Raw genomic sequence first — 21641 nt, 5'->3', positions numbered from 1 at the left:
AATCTGTTCCTTAATGGTTTCATGACGAAATAAAAAGTGGTCGTTTGTAAAAGCACTAGATTTGGAGGACACCAAATGAATTACACAGTTTTCAAAGTGAATATTCTGAGTTCACTAGTAGCTAACCAGAAACCAGATGACTTCAAACTATTGAAAAATCATCCGTAATGCTCACAAAGGATTTAACAATTTCAGTGAATCCTTTTACTATACTCTGCACGTAAGATTTCCATTACAGCATAACTTTTCAATAAGTTACCACCTAAAGTTTTAAATAAACTCTTTTTCCTTCACACCTGTGACACAGAGATATATTTCTAGGTTTTATTCTTTCTATTCCAAATTAACTCTTTTTAAAAAAAAACTGACATAATGAATCTGATATTCTACTGAAATTAAGCAGTAGTCATTGCCATTTTGCAAGCAAGGTGTCCAAGATAAAAAGATAAAGTGCCAACCCCTTAAATGTAATAGAGTCACTGTTGACTTTGGAACTCAGAACCTCTAGATCCTGGATATGGAGATAATTCGATGTTAATTTCTCACATATATAACACAGTTTTTGCTGCTACATGGAGCACTGGCTCTTTATAACAAATACCCTACAGATCTTTAATTGCTAGTTAGGAAACATGCTTTTCCTAATCATCAAGTCTCTTTTAAATATTATATTTTTAAATACTCATTTAGGGAAACTAATGAGATAAGAAATGAGAGGATAAAGAAGGTATGTTGTTTTCAAAATTAAAAATTTCAGGACATCAGTCCAGCAGGCATAAAACAACATCAAACAAATAACTAGATAATCAAACAATAAAAGCAAACTAGAAATAATATGAAGGCTTTTTTAGAAACTATTATTGCACATATGCAATAATTACTTCCATCAAGACTTTTATTATACATTTGTTTTTATGGAATCATAATGCACAAGTGAATGCTATTGTTTAAACACATTCACCACATACCCCATAACAGAATATGATGACAATATGTATTAAGGATAATACAGAAAATGTGGCTAAATGCATTCTGTGTTATGGTTCCATAATACAGCATGCAAATGGTTCTGACTAAGCAGACACAGGAGACAGCCGTTAGTGCACACGCTGTGAATGTATATTATGAATAATGCATAAAACTTGGCTAAATCCTAATGAGTCCATTGACATCCTATGGGGTCCAAAGGAGGCTCAGATCCCAAAGCATGGCCCTGGCACATTTCTATCCACCAATCATTATAAAAAACAATACCATGAAAACAAAGGACATTAAACAACATGAATGCACTCTCATTCTGGGTAAAGCTTTTGAAATAAGCACAAAAATTAGAAGAAAGTTTGAAAGGAGAACTACAAGTCCATCTTACATCATCACCCCACTTACAGTTTTTCAAAATTATCTACTGCAATTTAAATAGGACAAAAGCTGCAGTTGAAGGTTTGATGTTATTTCTTTTCTCTGGTTTTCTTCAGGGAGCTGCTATTACAAGGAAGATCTAAGCAATCCCTAAGAAAAGTGGCCAAACTCTTAGACCATGGTGGTAGAAAGTCTTTCTGCTTTGAATGAGAAATGCTTATGAAATGAATTATAGCCAATTAAATAAGGAAATAGATATAATGTGTCTGAAAGCAGTCTTTATGGTAGAAACTCCTTAAAATTCTAGTTTTTACACAGCTTTTTAAAGAATCAAAAAGAATGCCATGAGCATATCACTTGCAGCGCATAAAAAAAAAAAAATCAGTATTTTTTTCCCAATAGCCATTAAATAGTCCTTGAAAGGAGAAACTATGTCTATTATCTCTCCCTAGATGGGTGTACCCCAAGATGAACACCTATACGAACATGTTCAATGTGTTCACTGAGCCAAAAATGCAGAGCTGAACAAGCTGTGTTTGAGATCCAGAAATTAAGTATGTGACAGAAGCCTGTGCACCCAAGCCTCTCCTTGGAGTAGGAGTGGGAATGCAAGGACAGCTGCTCCTTCGTGGTGCTCCCAGAGGCGGGTGGGAAATGGGCACTCTGGGAACACATCCCCAGAGAAGAGTGAAGAGGCGAGGGCTGGCCACTTGGGGAAGCGGCAGGCCAAGAAAAACCCTGCACTCTCAGAAAACACACAAGAGCCAAAGGCTGAAGTGGGAGCAGGAGGTAAAGTTCTGGGGAAGGAGTTCACGGATTTGCCTGGCTCCCTGACATTCTCCCATCCGTTCACCTGGTACAAGAACCAGGCACAGTCCAGGCAAAGGCTGCAGCTGGAAGCTGCCACAGAACCTAAAGTGTGGAAATGTAAAAATATCTCCATCACTGAATTGTAAAACCGCAGGTCATTTACCATCCACATTTGGGTTCAAATCAGTTCCCAGGCGTAGTTCTAATGGCAATTTAGCCTATATGGTGTGAAAAGAAGGCTTGCTGCAAGACCCCTTCTGCAAAATAATATTGCTATTATTTTCCCATCCCTAACTGCCAGAAGAGCCAGAAATTCTAACTCTAATAAACGTTTATGAAAAACAACCCTTCATACGCTTCTATTTAAAGTACAAATACTCCTGGGTATAGTTAAGTAAAAAAAAATAATAATGATAAATTTGTATTGCTTTCTTTTGTGAAAAGAACTAGGACAATAAGGGAGCCTAGAATGTTTGGGCTAAAGATGGAACACACTGTCAGATTAACTTTGCTTGCTTTTCCAGTTGGACTGATGCTGGCATGACCAGGGATTCTGTGATGAGGAATTAAGACTCTCATCAGACTCTTAAAAGTTTAAAACTTTCCCAGTACCATGTTATTATGTTTGTATTTACACCTGGGTAAGCGCTGTCACTGTTGCTAGAGCATGAAGTATGAAAATCATACAGAAAAATAAAGTATCTGTTATAACCACTTCTGCTGTTTTCCCTGTTCTAAAATTTGCCTCATAGCAAGTGCAAGAGAACAAAGTTCTGTTCCCGATATAACAATTCCATAAAGCTATTCTGCTTTTGAAAACCATTCTCCACCAGGACTTGTCCTAGCTACTCTATAAGCAACTGACAATCGCTTCACTCCCCAGTATTTCTTCACCCCTCCCAGATGCCCCCAAAAGAATCACAGAAAGTCTGTCAGTAGCACTTTGTATCTCAGCAGGACGCGGTACTGTTTGTGATATCCATTTTGATACAAACCTAAATTAGGCCTCTGGAAATAGGTAATGCATAAAAAGAAGCATTTTGTGTCACCAAATTATTATTATAGGTTACTGTTAACCCTTGGAAGATAGAGGTGAGCTCTGCAGCTCCCCACTGAGGTGACTATTTGTCATGAAATCACAGGCCCTACCTCAAAAGATGTTTCAGGTGAGCTTCCGATAAGGTAAACTATCTGGTTGACCTATAGGATTCTGATAGCTAGTTTAAGTGGGGAAGCTATGAGAAATGCCAGTTAAACAAAAGGATCAGCACAGCATGTAGAGCCAGCAGTCGGCTAGCACAAGTTTAACAGCTGACAGAGCCTAGAGATGGAGGGAAATGAAAACGAATCAGGATATTTTACTATCAGACAGATTTAAGAGCCTTTGAAAGTTCTCCCCACAATGACATGCAGAGGGGCAAAAGTTCAGAGCTACAACTATTTTTTTAAAGGTTACTTGTGATAGAACTATTAACTCGTCACGTGGAGCTAATAAATTAGAATATAATAAGTTGAATATTGAAAATGCTGAATATCTCTTCATATAGCTCAGATGGTAAATAAATTTTGTTTTCGAAATTCCTTGCATATAAATTTAAATTTCTGGTCCATAATTAAGATTCACAGAAATCTAAGAACTGACCCTAAAAGTATCCCAGCATTATAATCCTAGCACCAGTTCTTGAAAACATTTGGCATTTGACCTTTTCTAATTTAACCTCTGTAATATCTGATTCTCTTATTCTTCTTTCTTCATCACATTAAAATAAGCAGCATTCACGATGTTAATAATTATAAACACAACTGAATTCGAGAATCCAATCAAAGACTACTTTCTATTAACCTGTAACCTGAAGGAACCACACAGAACATGCATGACATCTTCTTACCTTTTAGTCCAACTCAGATCACTTTCTGATTAAAAATTGTACAAGAGTCATCATGTCACACAATAATAACAGCTTTTTCTTCTTCATGCATTTTTATTCTGTGTTTTGGTAAAAATTATCACATGTGCCTGGCTTATCTCATTAAAATAAACAGACACGACTGAGTTCATATCTCTTGAGACACAGTAAACACAATGCAAAATGTAATTCCTCAAATTGGAATAACATATTTACTGAATAAATAACTGAATAATTAAAGCTTCTTCAAAGTGAGTATCATAGGCTTATGGTGAAGAGCAACAAAATTATTCTGCAACTGGTATCATGGAAAAAAATAGCTAATAAGAACAACCAAAGTTTTATAAGGAGTTTAGTCGACTATGGATACCAGCCAAATTTTGTAGCTGCACCAGAGCTTTTAGCTGAGTTGCTAAATTTGAAGGCAGGGTAAATGTTCTTCTCCCCTTTCCTAGACACAACCCATAAAATAATAGGTTCTTTTTAATGTCTAAGAATGCTGTTTAAGTCTCATTCTAGTCAGCAACAAGATCTTCAGTCTCAAAAAAGCCTAGTCAATCGCAATAAGCTACAGTATATAACATTTTAACATCAAAAGTCCTAGAGTCCCTCACTTTAGAGTGAGGCCATCATCCGATCCCAATACAATCTCACTCAAGGAATTCCGACCAGCTAATCGCTTGGCATCCTCAGGATATCCAGATATCATCTGAATTCCAGCTACTGAAATTAAATCCCCTATGTTTCCATTTCCTAAAATAATTCCTCAATTCAAATATTCAACAGCATTACATCTGGTCATAGTTAAAGCACCTCACTGTTGACAAGGCACTTTCTTGAAAGTTTCTGCAGGCTCTGTGTCACACATCATACATACCTGTGAGGTCCATTCCCAGGGAAGTTGCTTTTGCTGTAGCTTCCTCCTTAAAAATATTCCTACACCCATGCTGATTTTGTATCTGTTCAGTTCAAATTTAGATTCATTGGTACTTTTCCATAGTTACATTTCTTGCTCAGTTGATATGTCCTTTTATTTATTCTGAAGTTTTCGATGTAAGACAAACAGGAATACCACCTTCTAAAATTACTACTATCCTACCATCCTCTGATGGAACATTAGTGGGAAGCAATATTCTCCAAAGCTATGAAGCATACACTGCCCTAAATTACATTGCAGTCGCTGCCCTGAGCTCACACATTTTTGAATAGAAAGGCTCCCAGGGATCTCTCTGTACTGACTGCATTTACTGCTTTAAAATATTTTTAACCCAGACGCTGAAGTGCCAGCCTTGCAGTTCCTCATGCTAATCCCAGCTTGGGTGGCTGTTCTTAAGGGAAAGCATTCAAAACATTGTAACAGTGCATCAACTTTGACCCTTTTCACTTAAACATGAGACTCTTAAAAAAAGTTTGAATTCCAGAGGGAATCACTGAACTTTGACCTGCTTAAAATTAGTTTTGTTTTAGTGCCTTCATGGTGACTCAACAGGCCAATTTTCCAGACACTTAAGATGTTTCTGCCCCCTGAAGATTCCAGTTCAAGTCCACAGCTATGTTTGCTGGTCAGATCAGAACACTTTGTCCCAGGGTTTCAAGCAACAAATTCCCAGATCTCCATCTCTTTGCCAGATGTTGGCATTAGTTGGTATTAAACTGGATCTAAACACACACATACACACACACACACACACACCACACACCACACACAATCAGAGGGCAGGCTCTATTTTTCTTTTCTTTTTTTTTCACATACAGCCTTTTAGGAGACAAAGTTTTCCACTCAAAATTCGGTCATGGAGAAATGTTTATCAGGATTATATAAACATTACTTACTAGCATAACTCCTACAAGAATAAAACTCCTAACTTTTGGTAAGCAGTACTATGCTACATTTATAATACAAGCTTTCTGAATCTACTTTTCTTAATAGGGAACAAAAAAGCTATGGGGATTTTATGTTCCAATGTATTACAGATTTTAAATTCTTCAGTGAACAATTATATGGCAAATGAATATTATCACAATATTAAAAATTCCTTCAATGGAATTTGAAATTCCTTTTGAATTTCAAAATTCTTTTTGAAATTTCTTCAATGGAATTTCAAAAACAGTATTTGTTGTGAAAAAACTCATAGTAATTAATAGGTAAAATAAAGTGACCAAAGAACTAAAGGTGTAGTACAATTCATTCAGTTTTTGTATCTCAAAACGGCTCCCCATTTTAGCTAAACTAGTTTTTGCAAAAACAAAACAACACTCAATTATATTAATGCAATGTAAGATGCCTAAAGAAGGAAGTAAATATTAGTCTAGAGCAATTCCTGCATAAACTCTGTGCTTTAAAATTTTTAGACTAGTCAAGGAGAAAGGCATTCAGGAAAAGAAAACCCATTTAGTACTACAAAGCCAGAAAAAAAGAAATGTTATCACAGTTAGTTAACCAGGATAAAAGAAAATGTATAACACAAATTAGTCTACAAAACTTACATATCATGTTAAACAAGAAGACTTTACTGTCTCCAAGACATTAGTTAGTGATACTGGAAAGTAGCGCAAAAGTAAATATGAGACCTTCATATTCAAACATTGCTTTGCACTTAAATCTATCAATTTTCCAAGAGTAACCGATGACATTCTTGAAATGCAGGCATTAATGCCCAAAGCTGAAAGTTAGAAGCTGTAGGGTACAGTGTCACAAAAACTGACCATAGAAAAAAATTTTTGAATTATTTCCTCTCCTATTAAACAGCACTAATTCCAAAACACAGAAAATAAAAACTACTCACTGAGTCTCTCTGGCAATTACTTTCATTTCCTACCCATGTAAGAACAAACACAAAAAAAGATATTCAGATAGGATAAGTGGTGAGCTTTTGGATATGTACATTACCACTTCATTTTTATTTTATTCATAAACCATTTGACACATAACATTGCATGAGTGGTACTGACTGGCCACAGATTCCTTAAATTAAGAAAATATTTGGAATTCAATTACTTTACATTTCAAGCACATGTAACTGGGTTCTTTAATGAAGATTAAGAAAACAGGCATTAATTGTTTTAAAAACTGAGACAATTACTTATGTGAAGTCAACTAAAATGAAAATTTCAAATGATACCAAATCATACCGCCAAATAATATGAAAATAAGTATGAATTATGTAAGATGCTAGTGAAAACACATACTTAAAGATAAGACAGTGAATGGTAGTACTTAAATAAAATTATACAGAGACATTACTATGTAGAGACCATTATCTGAAGAATCTACCAACATAGGATTAGTACTCTAGTTGCTTTAATCCTTTAATTGTCTTAACAATAAAATATGCAACTAATTGTGTAAAGTATTTTGGCCTTGCATTCCAAAAGACATATTTGCATTTTTCTTTGTAAACATTGTAAAAACTATTATACAGTGTTATTAAAAAGTAATGTGACTGGTTTTTATACAAAAGTACTATGTCATCTAATGTGACTTCCCTTCATAGTGGTCCCCTTAGAACACAACTCACCCTAAAGATCAGCCATCAGCCACAGACAGTATTTCTACCTCCTTCTGAAAGTGCTTTCTAAGTCTGTAACACACACACATGCATACACACTTCTAAATATCCTCAATGGTGACAAATTTCATAATTTGAAAGTCAATTTTAACCATTTTCATCATTTCAGAGAGACATTTATAGCCAACTCTGGTGAATAAAAAAAGGATGATGAATCTTGGTATAAAATACGAATAGAAAGTAATGAGATGGATGTTTTAGTCAGGCTTGCAAATGATTCAAAAGACAATTCTGAGAGGAAGTTTTCCAAAATGTTTTGAACAAGGGCATCATTGGAATCAGGGTTTTGCTTCTCTGGGTGACAATTTTGAAAAACAACATTAATATGAATGCATAAATTATAGCACAATTGTTGTTTTTAAAAATCAAACTCGGTACTTTTCACTCATACTCTGCAAATATGAAATAAGCAGATATGCATTTTCATTTAGATGATTATATATGTACGTTCTGAAGCGTTCTCTGGGAAAACTAACCCCAGAGGTAAAAGTAACTATATAATCCCGTTATATATAATATAAACTTAACTCTTGATCTTTCAAAAACGAACAAAAATCTTTATTTCCATAGTCATATATTTACATCCAACCCCAATCTGTGGGCTTCTATTAACTTTTTTCTCTCCTATATACAGTCAAAACCTAACAAGAGCTCACTGTGGGATTATGCACAAAAACTGCAAATTTAAACAAGGTGCGATCGTATACTTTTTCACACATTATTGTATCATGCTGCACCAGAACACTAATGTATGCACAGTTCCAAAATAGCTTGGGCTATTACTGCACAGGCTTGAAAACTACTGAAATCCCAATAAGAGCACTTTTCAAAAACTGTTCCTTCATTATTGCACACTAGTAAAGGTTGCTTTTGCTATTTGTATTTTACAATAGAAAAAAATACAGAAATGTCTATGATATTGCCTCATAATTCTGAGGTTTTACTTATTAGACTCTTTGTAGTTATAAAAGTCGTTTCATCAATATAAATATGACAATGGGACTCAATACTATTTAATCGACTCAATTATGGAACAAGTGTGCTTTTTTCCTTATGCTGCCCTACTTTCTTTTAAGTTGCATTTGAATTATTGATGAAGTTGCAATAAAGCATTTCTTTGTTACACATAGTTAGAAGTAGAGAATGTTTCATGGTTAATTTTTAGACCGATAGTGATAAAATAAACACACTTGTTGTCCTTTCAAAAAAAGTCAATAGCATGGTACAAGCTTAAAAGATTGACTTTTCCTTTTTTTTTCTATTGTCTTGAAAATATGTTGTGCTGAAATCATGAATATAACTACAAATATAAAAGGAGAAAATGGTAAGCAAAGTACACTATAGGAAATACAGGTCGTCCAAGTCTTCCTAGATATTAAAAAGATTTACACCTTTGATAAACTTAGGTTCTGTTATTTGTCAAGTATTTCGAGGACTTATTTAATTGTGTAACAGAATGAGACCCCTCAAAACAGTATAATTTTGAGGGGTCTCATTCTTGGGGACAGGGACAACATTTCTTATTTAGACTTCCTAACCACTACATAACTGATGCTCCATCCATTTCATCTTCCAAACAACAGCCAGAATGATCTTTCTTTTTAATTTTTTAATAGACTTTATTTATTTGAGAGAGAGAGAACAGGAGTGGAGGGGCAAGGCATAGGGAGAGGGAGAAGTAGGCTCCTGGCTAAGCAGGGAGCCCCATGAGAGATGCAATCCCAGGACCCCAGGATCATAACCTGAGCTGAAGGCAGATGTTTAACCAACTGAGCCACCTAGGTACCCCCAGAATTATCTTGTTAAAATGCAAATCTGAATCCTTTAGTTTGCTCTTGCTTTTTTGATAAAAACCCCAGATCCTTAGCAATATCTACAAGACCCTACATGAGACAACTCCTGCCTCCTCCTCCAGGCTCATTCTTTGAAACTTTTGTCCTTCTTCTCTGTGCCCCAGCCACTCTGGTCTCCTTAATTCCTCAATATTGCAAGCTGTAGCCCATATCAGAGCTTTGTTTTTTTATCTGTTTTAAGATTTTATTTATTTATTATGAGAGAGAGAGAGAGAGAGAGAGAGAGAGAGGTAGAGACACAGGCAGAGGGAGCAGGCTCCATGCAGGGAACCTGATGTGGGACTCGATCCCAGGACTCCAGGATCAGGCCCTGGGCTGAAGCCACCCTCAGCCAACCGCTGAGCCACCCAGGCTGCCCCACATCAGAGCTTTGTAAATGCTGTCCCATATTCCTTATTCACCCATACCTTCTCCACCTAGTTCCTTCCCCTTACCTCTCTTCATATCCCAGGCAAAATGTCTCTTCCTCCTGGAAGCCTTCTATGACTTCCAAAATAAATCAAGCTACCCTATAACATCTCCTTATAATTTCCTATACTCTTTTGCCATAATGCACTTCATAGTAGTTATCATTAATACCATAGCACAACTTTCTTAGCCAACCTACATTCACCAAGTTACCAGAGTCATCAATGTGCTCCATTCCTTCTCTGAAACAAACTATTGACAATAGCACCCTAATGGCAAAGGGCTACTCTGCACAGCCGCATCCCCTCACTCTAACCACTTTAACTGCCTGTTTAATCCAAGTCTGTTTATGTCATTTCAACTTCTTATTGTAATTGGTAAATTCATTAGATATTACATAACTAATAAAATATGAGGGCAAAATGTTTTTAGTGGCACTAGATCAAATGTTTTGGAAAAAATAAAGGCAAATTATTTTTAATAACCACTTTATAAAACTAGAAAAATAAAACAAATCTACACAAAGTCTGCATTTAAATTCCTTGCCAAATGCCTTTAAGTTTTCCTGCCATTTTTAGTAAATAAAAAAAAAGAGCCATAAAATATATATATCATGGGTGTAACTTACCCAAGAAGATGACAAGGATCATCACTCATGGACCTACACATCAATTAACTGGCAAATTCATAAACAGTGAAACACTGATACAGCATATTGTTTAAAATACTCAAATATTTAAAATAGATATCATTTCTTTAGTATTCTATGCTTATATGATTTTTTAAGTTAATAGTCCAGCTAACAGTCATAATTATAATGAAGAGGAGAACATCCCTCTATTCTATTTGTTGACACAATTAGATGATTAACCTCCATCTTTCTTACTTGACTGGAAGCTTCATAAGGGCAGGGATCAAATCTCTTTTGCTGATTGTAATCCCATTACTCAACATTTGTCACATGTGACAAAGAATAGATTCGCAATAAAAACATTTTAAATGAGTAAATAATGGTTGATATTAGCCAAGCTTAACAACATTGTTTATTTCAAATTATTACGATCAACATGCAAATAACTGTAAGGAGAATGAGAGCAAGTATGAATATAATCACCTGGAGATTTCAAGGCGCAATAAGTCAAGATAATACATGCCTAATAGATCATCTGTATGTACATTAAAAAATCTTGATTTTTAAAATTATTTTTAAAAATAGCATTCTCTAGCACAGGGAAGCTTCTACCTTTTAATTTACAAACTATCTTTAAGATAAATTTTCCTTAGGAATCCAGCCATGATGACCATATCCTTATTAAGACTTCTGTATAGTAGTTCCAAATCTGGCTACCTTTTAATTTTATCTATAATGAAGAGTAACAATAATGCTACCTGAAATGTATTGCCCCTTCCTTCGAGAAATTCAAAGCAATCAATATCTTATAAGCACACCGGTAAGTATAAAAATGAGAACACAACTAAAATGAATTTGTATTAACAAAATAAAAGATATTCATAAGAAAGCTAAGCTATTTGACATTGAGACACAAAATGAATCTGGGATAATTCCTTTAAATTGGGCTGAGTTTTGTCAGAAAAAATGATTATAAACATTAAAATTCCAAAAGGACATGAAGGAACTTACTACACTTATGAGAGGTTTTATATTTTCAGGTTCTCTATTGCTGAGATGATATAAAGGTATCTTTTAATGATTGCACATAACTGATTTATAAGTTTATGAATCAGAGAAAAAAACAAGTAAAAGCATTCGGAAATATAAAGCAACATATGGGTCATAATTATAGCCAGATATACACAGAGGTAATGGGGTCAGTGTGGTCCCAACCTTTTAGTTAATTTTGAGGAATTGTTAAACAGGAGGAAATGCTAAGTCATTATGACCCTAGCTAGCGCACACAGAAACACACACACACACACACACACACACACACACACACCCCCTCCATGATTTTTTTTCCCTCCATGATTTTTAAAATATTTTAAAGCATCACAACTGTATTCTAAAACGTAATCTATTTTTTAATACTTGGGAGTTCATATGATCTCATTTAAATAGTTACATGGGTCAAACTCAAAAAATTGTCAAAATCTGTCTGCAGTGTAACCTCTCCCAATTTAGTACTCTAGAAATATAGGACAGAAGTCTTCAAGGTGGATACAAAAAATAATAATAATATACTGGCATGCTAGAAAAAAATTACATCTATTTACATTAGTTGTCCTATAGATATCTTTTTCCCTCTTTACCTCATCCCTTTTTAATTTCTATTTTTGGGTGTTTACTACTAGTAAAATAATAATCTTTTTATTGATGCTGTATTTACATGACCTAAAAACTTTAGGAGACCAGTGAATTAGGTGCCCATCTGGGAAACTGTAAAACCTAAGCCTAAGCCTACACTCTTGTCCACAAACTGGGCAAGAATTCCTCCTCTAACCAATGAATGGTGACACCATTACCACCATCACATGGCTACGTCCAGTCAGTCGTCCTACTTCCAATTAAAATCTTTCCTTGGCCTCCTTCCATAAAGAAATTTTATCAAAAAAAAAAAAAGAAAGAAATTTTATCCAAAATTAGAAGTTCAAGATGATCCACATGACTTTAAATATTTTTCCCTATCACCCATTTTGCCCATACCCTCTTCACCCACCCCTCTGACAATCATCAGTTTGTTCTGTTTTTATGAGTCTGCTTTTGCTTTTCACTTGTTGGTTTGTTTGTGTTTGTTTTGTTTCTTAGATCTCACATATAAATAAAATCATACGGTATTTGTCGTTCTTTGTGTGACTTATTTCACTTAGAATAATACCTTGTAGGTCCATCCCATGGTCATAAAAGGCAAGATCTCATTCTTTGTTATGACTGAGTAATATTCCATTGTGTATATATACCACATCTTCTTTATCCATTCATCTATTGTCTGACACTTACGTTGCTTTCATATCTTGGTTATTGTAAATAATGCTGAAATAAACATAGTGGTACATATTTCCTTCCAAACTAGTGTTTTAATTTACTTTGGGTAAATGCCCAATAGTGGAATTACTATATCATATGCTATTTACATTTCTAATTTTTTGAGGAAATGCCATACTGTTTTCTGCATGTTTTTATGTTTTCAACTAACTATTAATAGATTGTCACTGAGGCCCTCATTTCACAACAGGAAGAAGTTCATGCTAATGTCATTCTCTCTCTTTTCTTTCATCATTTTGTCACACATTATAGTCTCATATGATTCAGGAAATGGATTACGGATTACACTGTCTAATTTTTAGCTAAGTTAACTCTCATTAAGTGGACAAGTATTTTAAAAAGACTTTCTACAAGGGGCGCCTGGGTGGCTCAGTTGGTTAAGCATCCGACTCTTGATTTTGGCTCAGACCATGATCCGAACGTCATGAAATCAAGCCTTACATTGGACTCCGCACTCAGTGGGGAATCTGCTTGAAGATTCTCTCCCTCTGCCTCTCCCCCCACTCCCTACCCCTCCCCTCAAATAAATAAATAAATAAATAAATGTTTTTTAAAAAAGATCTCCTACAAAATAAAAAAAAATCTAGGATTTTTCAGTAATACTACTAATGTAAACATAAATGAAGGGGATCCCTGGGTGCCTTAGCAGTTTAGCACCTGCCTTTGGCCCAGGACGTGATCCTGGAGTCCCAGGATCGAGTCCCACATCGGGCCCCCTACACGGAGCCTGCTTCTCCCTCTGCCTGTGCCTCACCTCTCTGTCTCTCATGAATAAATAAATAAAATCTTTAAAAAATAATAACTAAAGAAACCATAAATGAACATGGGAAAATTGCAAAACTGTAGCTCATAGACCACTGCTAATTTTCAGCCATATTTCAAAAACAACCTGTAAGAATTCAAAAAAATAGAGAAATTCTCTAGAAGGCTGGGTTTAGAGATGCTGTGGTATGCTACCTGGTAGTCCTCATTTTCCAGCTGCCAGGAGTGTTGCCTGCTGAAGACTCACATCAAAGGCCCTTCCTGCGAACTGTTCTCATCCAAAGTTCTACTCCCTCCTCAGAGGTGGCCCCTATCCAATACCAGTGTGATGTTACAGAGGCCTGGCCCCTTTGCCTCAGTTCAGGACATCTCTAAGAAGCCCTCTTGTTCCAGAGTGCCCCACAGATTAGCTGAAGCCGCAGGTGTGGTTCAGTCAACCTCTCCTGAGGCCCATCTTGCTATTCTCAGCCCCTCAAAAGCTCTCCCAGTAAACCCACTTCATACGAATCTACAGGTCAGAGTTGGTGTCCAGGGAACTCTGATGTACTACCACTATTGCTTCTAATGTCATTGAAACAGAACCTTGCTCTAAATGTTTACTGTGACCTGATTATTAGCTAAAGTACAACACAGGTACATAAATTATGAATGTGTGTGTACATGCACACACAAAATTGTGTACTCTAAAAATTTTACTGATGGGGTACCCTTAAAGTATTAATATGTCACCAAATATGCAAAGACAGCATTTTAACTGCTCTCTTAAGGAGCCAGATTTCCATTTTTTGACTGACACATCATTAGTTCATTTACAAGCAATGCAGACCATGTTACTCAACACTATAAGGTTCTCTCCATGGCTTACTAAACAGAATCTGGTACATATGAATCTATGATAAAAGAGACCACCCTAGGGATACCTGGGTCGCTCAGTGGTTGAGTGTCTGCCTTTGGCTCAGGTGGTGATCCTGGGGTCCTAGGATCGAGTCCCGCATCAGGCTCCCTATGGTGAGCCTGTTTCTCCCTCTCCCTGTGTCTCTGCCTCTCTCTCTCTCTCATGAATAAACAAATAAATTATAAGGAAAAAAAAAAAAAAAAGACTGCCCTAATCTGACCACTGTCGACAATCACAGCCTCGTCTCAGCCGGTCTCTACCATGCTCTACTGACACCAAACAATCTGTAATTTCACAAACACACCATGTCATTTCTCACCTCCTTGCCTTTTTCCTTATGTTGTGCTGCCTGCTTGTGATACACTCCTCCCTTCTCAGAGCACCACTCCCTGCCCTACTTAGCTTAACTCAGAGCCTTAAAAAGTCCAGGTTTCTGGGAGCAATGTGCCCAGGTGCTGATAATAAAGGGGTTACAATATCTGCAGAAATTTTAAGAAGCATAATATAACTAACCAAAAGTCAATGGGATTTTTTTTTCATCTGGATTTCCTACAATTCTAAATTATGTAAATAGTAAAATGGTCCTTCCCCACCAAGGCTGACTGCCCCTAAGACCCAACCTGGATGTTCCACTCACCTGTTTTAAGCCTTGACTCAGGAATGCCAGTAAACACTGGACAATCCCAGTAAAACTTTAGGTTTGAATATAGATCATTATGAACTCAAAAAAAAAAAAAAAAAAACCCAAGAAGTTGTATAAAAAGTAAAAGCAATAAATACATGATATTCTCAGAGATAAACAATATTTTTTTTTATTTTAATTTATTTATTTGTGAGAGACAGAGAGAGAGAGAGGCACAGACACAGGCAGAGGGAGAATCAGGCTCTATTCCATGCAGGGAGCCTGACGTGGGACTGGATCCCAGGTCTCCAGGACCACACCCTGGGTTGAAGGCAGCTCTAGGTAAACAATATTTACATAATCAATGTAACTGTTTCCTGAACTGATTTAACACTCCCTACACTTACAAAGGAAAGGGTAAAATTATATTGGAAGAAAGGGAAAAGGAATATGTGTAGTTTTAGAAAGGCAAAGTCAAAGCACCTGGGTGGGTCTGTGGTTGAGCATCTGCTTTGGCTCAGGTTGTGATCCTACGGTCCTGGGATTGAGTCCCACATCAGGCTCCCCATAGGGAGCCTGCTTCTCCTTCTGCTAAGATCTCTGCCTCTCTCTGTGTCTCTCATGAATAAATAAATAAAATCTTTTTTAAAAAGGAAGAAAGGCAAGGTAGAGGAAGAGTAGAATAACAAAGCCAAATAGTAGGAAATAAGTATGTTTTTAAATTAAAAAAATAAGGAGTAAACACTTTATTTAGAAATACAGACTTGGGGGGTGCTTGGGTGGTTGAGTTGATTAAACATCTGACTCTTGATCTCGGCTCAGGTCATGATCTCAGGGTTATGAGATGGAGCCCCACATTGGGTGTCAGGCTCCGCATTAGGTATAGAGCCTGAGAATCTTAAGATTCTCTCTTTCTCCCTCTGCCTCTTCAACATCCCTCTTCCTCTCACCACCAAAAAATACAGAGTTAAAAGTAGTAGCAATGGGATAGGAGAGCTCCTACTAAGATAGGAGAGCTATTTTATTAAAGAAATTTGAAAAAAAAATGAAAAAGAAAAAAAGAAATTTGAGTTTATACAATGTACATACATTATCTTAATATGTATTTGATTAATAAAATGCCCAATTCATACATTAATTCACTTAGAATATCTTCTACAACCTCTCTTCTGTGCTTTCAAAATACTCTATCACTACACCTATCATGCTGATATATAATTACTGGTTTATGTTACTAGCTCCCCTATCAAATCAAGATTCTTGCAGACAAGAACCAAGATTTATTTATATTTATAACCCTCCACAAAAATGAAACAAATTAAAATTCAAATCTGAATTCAATAAATATTTACTGAGCTCCAAGTAGACAAAAGTAGTAATAAGATACAGGTTTCTGATTTCAAGGGATAACATTTATAATCGTAAAATGTCATCATATGGTAGAGCTCATTATGTGCCAAGGATTGTTTTAAGTACTTTGTATCCATTTCCTCACAACTGCTTATTGATATAATTATCCCCATTCTGCAGATGAGGAATCAAAGACAGAGAGGTTAAGTAAACTGCCCAGCTCAAACAAGGTAAAGGATGATCCAGAATAGGGGTATAATAATGAACTACAGCATCTACATTCCAAAGCACAAACTCACAATTATATCTCAAAGGATGAGACATGTTCACAACATGCTTACAATATGGTACAATATATAATTAAGTCATAAAAGTAGTTATAGATGTAAATAACATAAGATCAGAAGGAGAGATCTCTGGTCAGTATATTCTATGAGGATGCTATGAAAAAGTAAAATTTAATTGGGAAATTAAGAGATGGATAGGATTTCAGGAAATCTATACAAAGGGATGATATATACAAAAGGAATACAAAGAAATGTAAAGGCATCTACATAGATACATACAAAAGGCACTATATGTTTTGTGTCAAATCTCTCTGCCTGAATAGTCAAGATCTACCTACAGCAGGTCCAGATCCAGACAGCAGACATTTCAACATTTCAGGAGACATATGGTCTAATACACCTCTTTTCTGAATCTATGAAACATGGAAACAATGGGTAATTACCAGAGCAAATATCCCGATACGTTGCTGGAATGGGGTTGGAAAGTAAAGTTTATAAAAGCACATGAAATTGGGTAACTTTCTATTTTTCTGAAGTCCTTCCTCTTGTCTCCATCTCTAACACTAATGCTAGAGTCCAAATTCCAAGCCATCATTTTTCTCTTGTGTAAATGATATCAATAGCCCCTCTCAAGTTTGGTCTACATGGTATAGCCACAAATTTCATTAGTTTCTTGCCTAAAGTTATTTGGTGGGTTTTTTTATCATGCTTTTTATAAAGACTCAACTCTTTACCATGGTGTACCAGGTTTAATAATCTGATCCCAATCTACTTCTAGAGCCCCATTTCCCAGTCACTCAGCAGCAGCTAGTCCGACTTTCTAATTCTAAGAACATATCCTTCCCCCTCTTTGGAATCTTTGCACATGCTACTCCCCATGTCTCAAAAGTTTTTTCTCTTGTCCTCTTTACCTCATTAACCATTCTTCATGTGTGACTTTCTCACAGCAGCCTCCTCCAACTGGACCCCCTAAATATATCAGATAGTTCTCCTATAGACTGCATATACTTCTGTGAAATAGATTTTCACAATTTGTCATCATAAATACAAGTAACTGATTAAAGTTTATCTTCCCTAATAAACTTTAAATCCTTGTGTACAGGTGTGTGCCTACTATATACATCACTGACATTTAACATGGCATCTGGTTCATAGTAGGCATTCAATAAATGTTTGTTGACTGTTGAATGAATGAAGGGACAAAACAAAAAGAGAAAGCAGAAATAGAGACAGGTGGTATGAGAACCAAGAAAAGTCAATAGATGAGCAAATTTGAAGCAGACAGAAAAAGCAACTCTGGAAGAAGTCTCTGAATCAGACAGGGTTCAGGTGTGAGCAGTGGCTTTTTATGCAATAGGATGGCCGCTGGTGTGAGCACTCTGAGAAGAGTTGATAAAGCTGACCCATAGCAGATAGTTTGGGAGTCATCCGGGAAATTGTGTTCAGCTTGAATCCAGATCAGAAGCAAATCATTCAAATATGAGCCTGAAAAGAAAAAAAGACTTGGAGATAGATTGTAAGACCCTCGAAAAGCAGACTTAAGAGTCTGGGTCCCATCCATGTGTAGTACTCGGGCACTTTGAATTTTTGAGAACGGGGCCACATGATTTAGATAGTATGCCAGGAAGATTGGCCTGACAGTGATAAACACAGCAGGTTGCAAGGAGAGATGCTAGTTTGTGGAACTTCACAATAGGTCAGAAACACTCTGAAAAAAGCCTGTCCTCAAGTAACGACAGTACATATAGAAAGAAAGGGGAAAATAAAAGTGTCATTTTGAGGGATGACTCAACAGGACTTAAAATATACTTTCTGTATTACCATAGATAAGAGCCCAGGCTTTAGAATTGACCACTCAGGGTTCAAGTCTCAGCTCCACCACTACACAGCTATGCTACTTCTGGGCAAATTCAATGTTATCTGTATAATGGGGCAATGTCCGCATCTAAATAAGAGAAGTACTAGGAAGAATCAATAAAAATAAAAATGAACTACTTAGCACAATGCCTGGCAATAGTAAACTATCATTCAAGGCCGACTGTTATCCCAAGGTAGAAGAAAGGGCACAGGGGTGACACGCCAGGGAACTTATTTTTGGTGGGCATGTCTTCGGGTCCCAAGAAGATAGCCACCTATACAGTAAAGAGTTAACTCCTGTCCTGCCTTCTTCTGCTGTTCTTCATAACACATCTACCTCTCTGCCTTCTGATCTGGATTCATGCCAAACATAATCTATGCTGACTTTTAGTAGGGACTGTATTCTTCAAGCTGCTTGAGCCATTTCTAAACTTATGCTTTTGACATTTCTTTCCAACTTGCCCTCTTACTGTAATGCTGCCCTCTAGAAGCAATCCTACATACTAAACTTGAAGGCAAACCTTCTGTGGCTAAATACACCACTTCTCTCTTCCCAAGAAAGGTCAGAAAGATTATGTTGAAAGCAAGTGCAATGTTAAACTCGGTTTTTAAGAGTTAACAGAGAGCAATTTTTTTTCTCCAAGGATAGGTAATAGCATCAGATTCTGAAATTAAGCACAGCAGGAAGAAAAAGGCTGCATAGATTTCACAGAGTATCACAGGCCTCTGCAATAAAGCACTTAAAAATGCCTTGTATTGCTAATTCTTTACACAATCTCCTTTTATTTTCAAAGCAGTATGCGGGGCTTGAGCCATGAGACACGCATTGATGTTAACATTACACTGCTTGAATTAGAGCCATTTTTCCACTGAAACTACTGTTAGGTTTAGAATTACTTTTTACCATCTTTCCCGCAATACATTTTCTGGCCTGACTTCCCTGATCAAATGAGTGGTTGCCTCTCCTAACAATGCAGAACTCACCTTTGCAGCCATTACCGTAGCAAACATCTTTCCCTCAAAATCCCAACCACCAGGCCTGGAGCTATAATGGGAAATTGGCCTACTCAGAGGTCTCTGGATCACATGTGACTCTGAGAATTCTAAGCGAATGGGGACAACTCTCTTCTTCGTCTGCTTTCAATCATCCACCTCCCCCTCCTCGGCCCAAGTCAGTACTCTTCATTCACTGATTGAACTATTCAACAAATACTTATTAAACAGCTAATTTTTGAAACAGTAAAGTGAAAGTGGCATTGAAGGAAAAGCAGTGCTTGGTGACAGGCAAACAATCAGATGGAGACCTTATTAAACTCTAAAGAGATCAAGAACATGCAGTTCTTATGAAGATTGGCTATTTTCATGATCACTAATCTATTGGTTAGCAATTGTAAAGGTTTTTCCCCTTTTTACAAGACATTTTTGGGTCATTTAAAAGCTTTCTTTTTCAGTCCATGTGGAAACCCTGTCATTTGTTCAATAAATATTTATTGAGTACTATGATCATATGGAGAACAAAACAGACTCAGTCCCTGTCCTCATGTAGTAATCACTGCTCCCAAGATAATACAAACAAACAGTAGCCTGATGATTTAATCCTATACAAACCTCAGGTTTGTTTTCGCATTGTTTATTTGTTTGTATGAAGGCACTTTCCTGTAAGGACTGTATTTGTCTAATTAAAACCTTGTCCTTGTCTTATCTCACTAGGATTTCTTTTCAGCATACTCTTTCTTGACTTCTTTACCTGCAATAATCACAAACTATTCTATTGTACACATATTATTCTCTTCCTCTGTTTTTGTTAATTCATTAAAGCAAAGGTCTTTAAGCACCTACAATGTTCCAGACATTGTCTTAAATATTTGGGATACAGGGATCCCTGGGTGGCGCAGCGGTTTAGCGCCTGCCTTTGGCCCAGGGCGCGATCCTGGAGACCCGGGATCGAATCCCACGTCGGGCTCCCAGTGCATGGAGCCTGCTTCTCCCTCTGCCTATGTCTCTGCCTCTCTCTGTGTGTGTGACTATCATAAATAAATAAAATTTTTTAAAAAAAATATTTGGGATACAGAGCTGAGTAAATAAATCAACCTCCTGTCTTCAGTTTACTTTGCCATTTTAGATTTGTCCTCTTAGAAACTTCTTTCCAAGCCTAGAATACACATAACTGCCATCCCTTCCTTAACCCCAATCCGTTTTGTGACAGGTCCCCTCACTCTTGACTTTAAGCATGCTAATGTTCTACATATAGACTCAAATTTACTACAGGTATCTTATATTTTATTTCAAAACTCCTAAAACCACATCATCAAAAAAAAACGTTTAAAAATCTAGCAATAGTGAAAGGGAATAGAAGGGAAGGGAGAAGAAATGGGTAGGAAATATCAGAAAGGGAGACAGAACATAAAGATTCCTAACTCTGGGAAATGAACTAGGGGTGGTGGAAGGGGAGGAGGGCGGAGGGCGGTGGTGAATGGGTGATGGGTACTGAGGGGGGCACTTGACAGGATGAGCACTGGGTGTTATTCTGTATGTTGGCAAATTGAACACCAATAAAAAATAAATTTATTATTAAAAAAAATAAAATAAAAATCTAGCAATTAGCTGGCACTGCCACTATTCTTTGAGCATCTTGCTTTAATTTCAGATACTATAGATATAGCTTAGTACCAAATTAAGTCAATACATTTTTATCACTAGTTGTCAAACTTTAATGTGTAAAAAAATTGCCAGTCATACTTGTTAAGAATGTAGGGTTATTGGGCTACCACCACAGAGATTCAGAGTCCCTGTCTGAGTAGGAGCCAGAAAGGTAGATATTTAAAAATATCCCAGCTGGTTTTCTACTAGGTGATGGAGTAATCACCTGTGAGAAATACTGTTCTATCATTTCCTTTGATGTCAGTTCTCAAGTATTCAGAATCTCTGCTTCAAGTCATAAAATATTTCCTATTAAAGTGC

At 36.5% G+C, this 21641-nt stretch overlaps 1 protein-coding gene across 9 annotated transcripts in view; it reads right to left on the bottom strand.

The window, feature by feature from the left end:
* SOX5 (SRY-box transcription factor 5) overlaps positions 1-21641 on the bottom strand; it is a 994522-nt gene that overhangs the window by 961920 nt on the left and 10961 nt on the right. For 2 of the 9 annotated variants that reach the window (XM_077870733.1, XM_077870735.1), the window contains exon 1: positions 4954-5402. The exons of the other annotated variants lie outside the window; for them this stretch is intronic. The gene's annotated coding sequence lies outside the window, so the exon portion shown is untranslated. Of the gene's footprint in view, positions 1-4953; positions 5403-21641 lie in introns of those variants that run through there. 9 annotated transcript variants of the gene reach the window in all.

This window comes from Canis aureus, chromosome 25 (genome assembly GCF_053574225.1).
Source record: "Canis aureus isolate CA01 chromosome 25, VMU_Caureus_v.1.0, whole genome shotgun sequence".
NCBI classification, from domain to species: Eukaryota; Metazoa; Chordata; class Mammalia; order Carnivora; family Canidae; genus Canis; species Canis aureus.
Note: the sequence above shows the minus strand (reverse complement) of the source record. Positions and strands in the feature narration are given on the sequence as shown.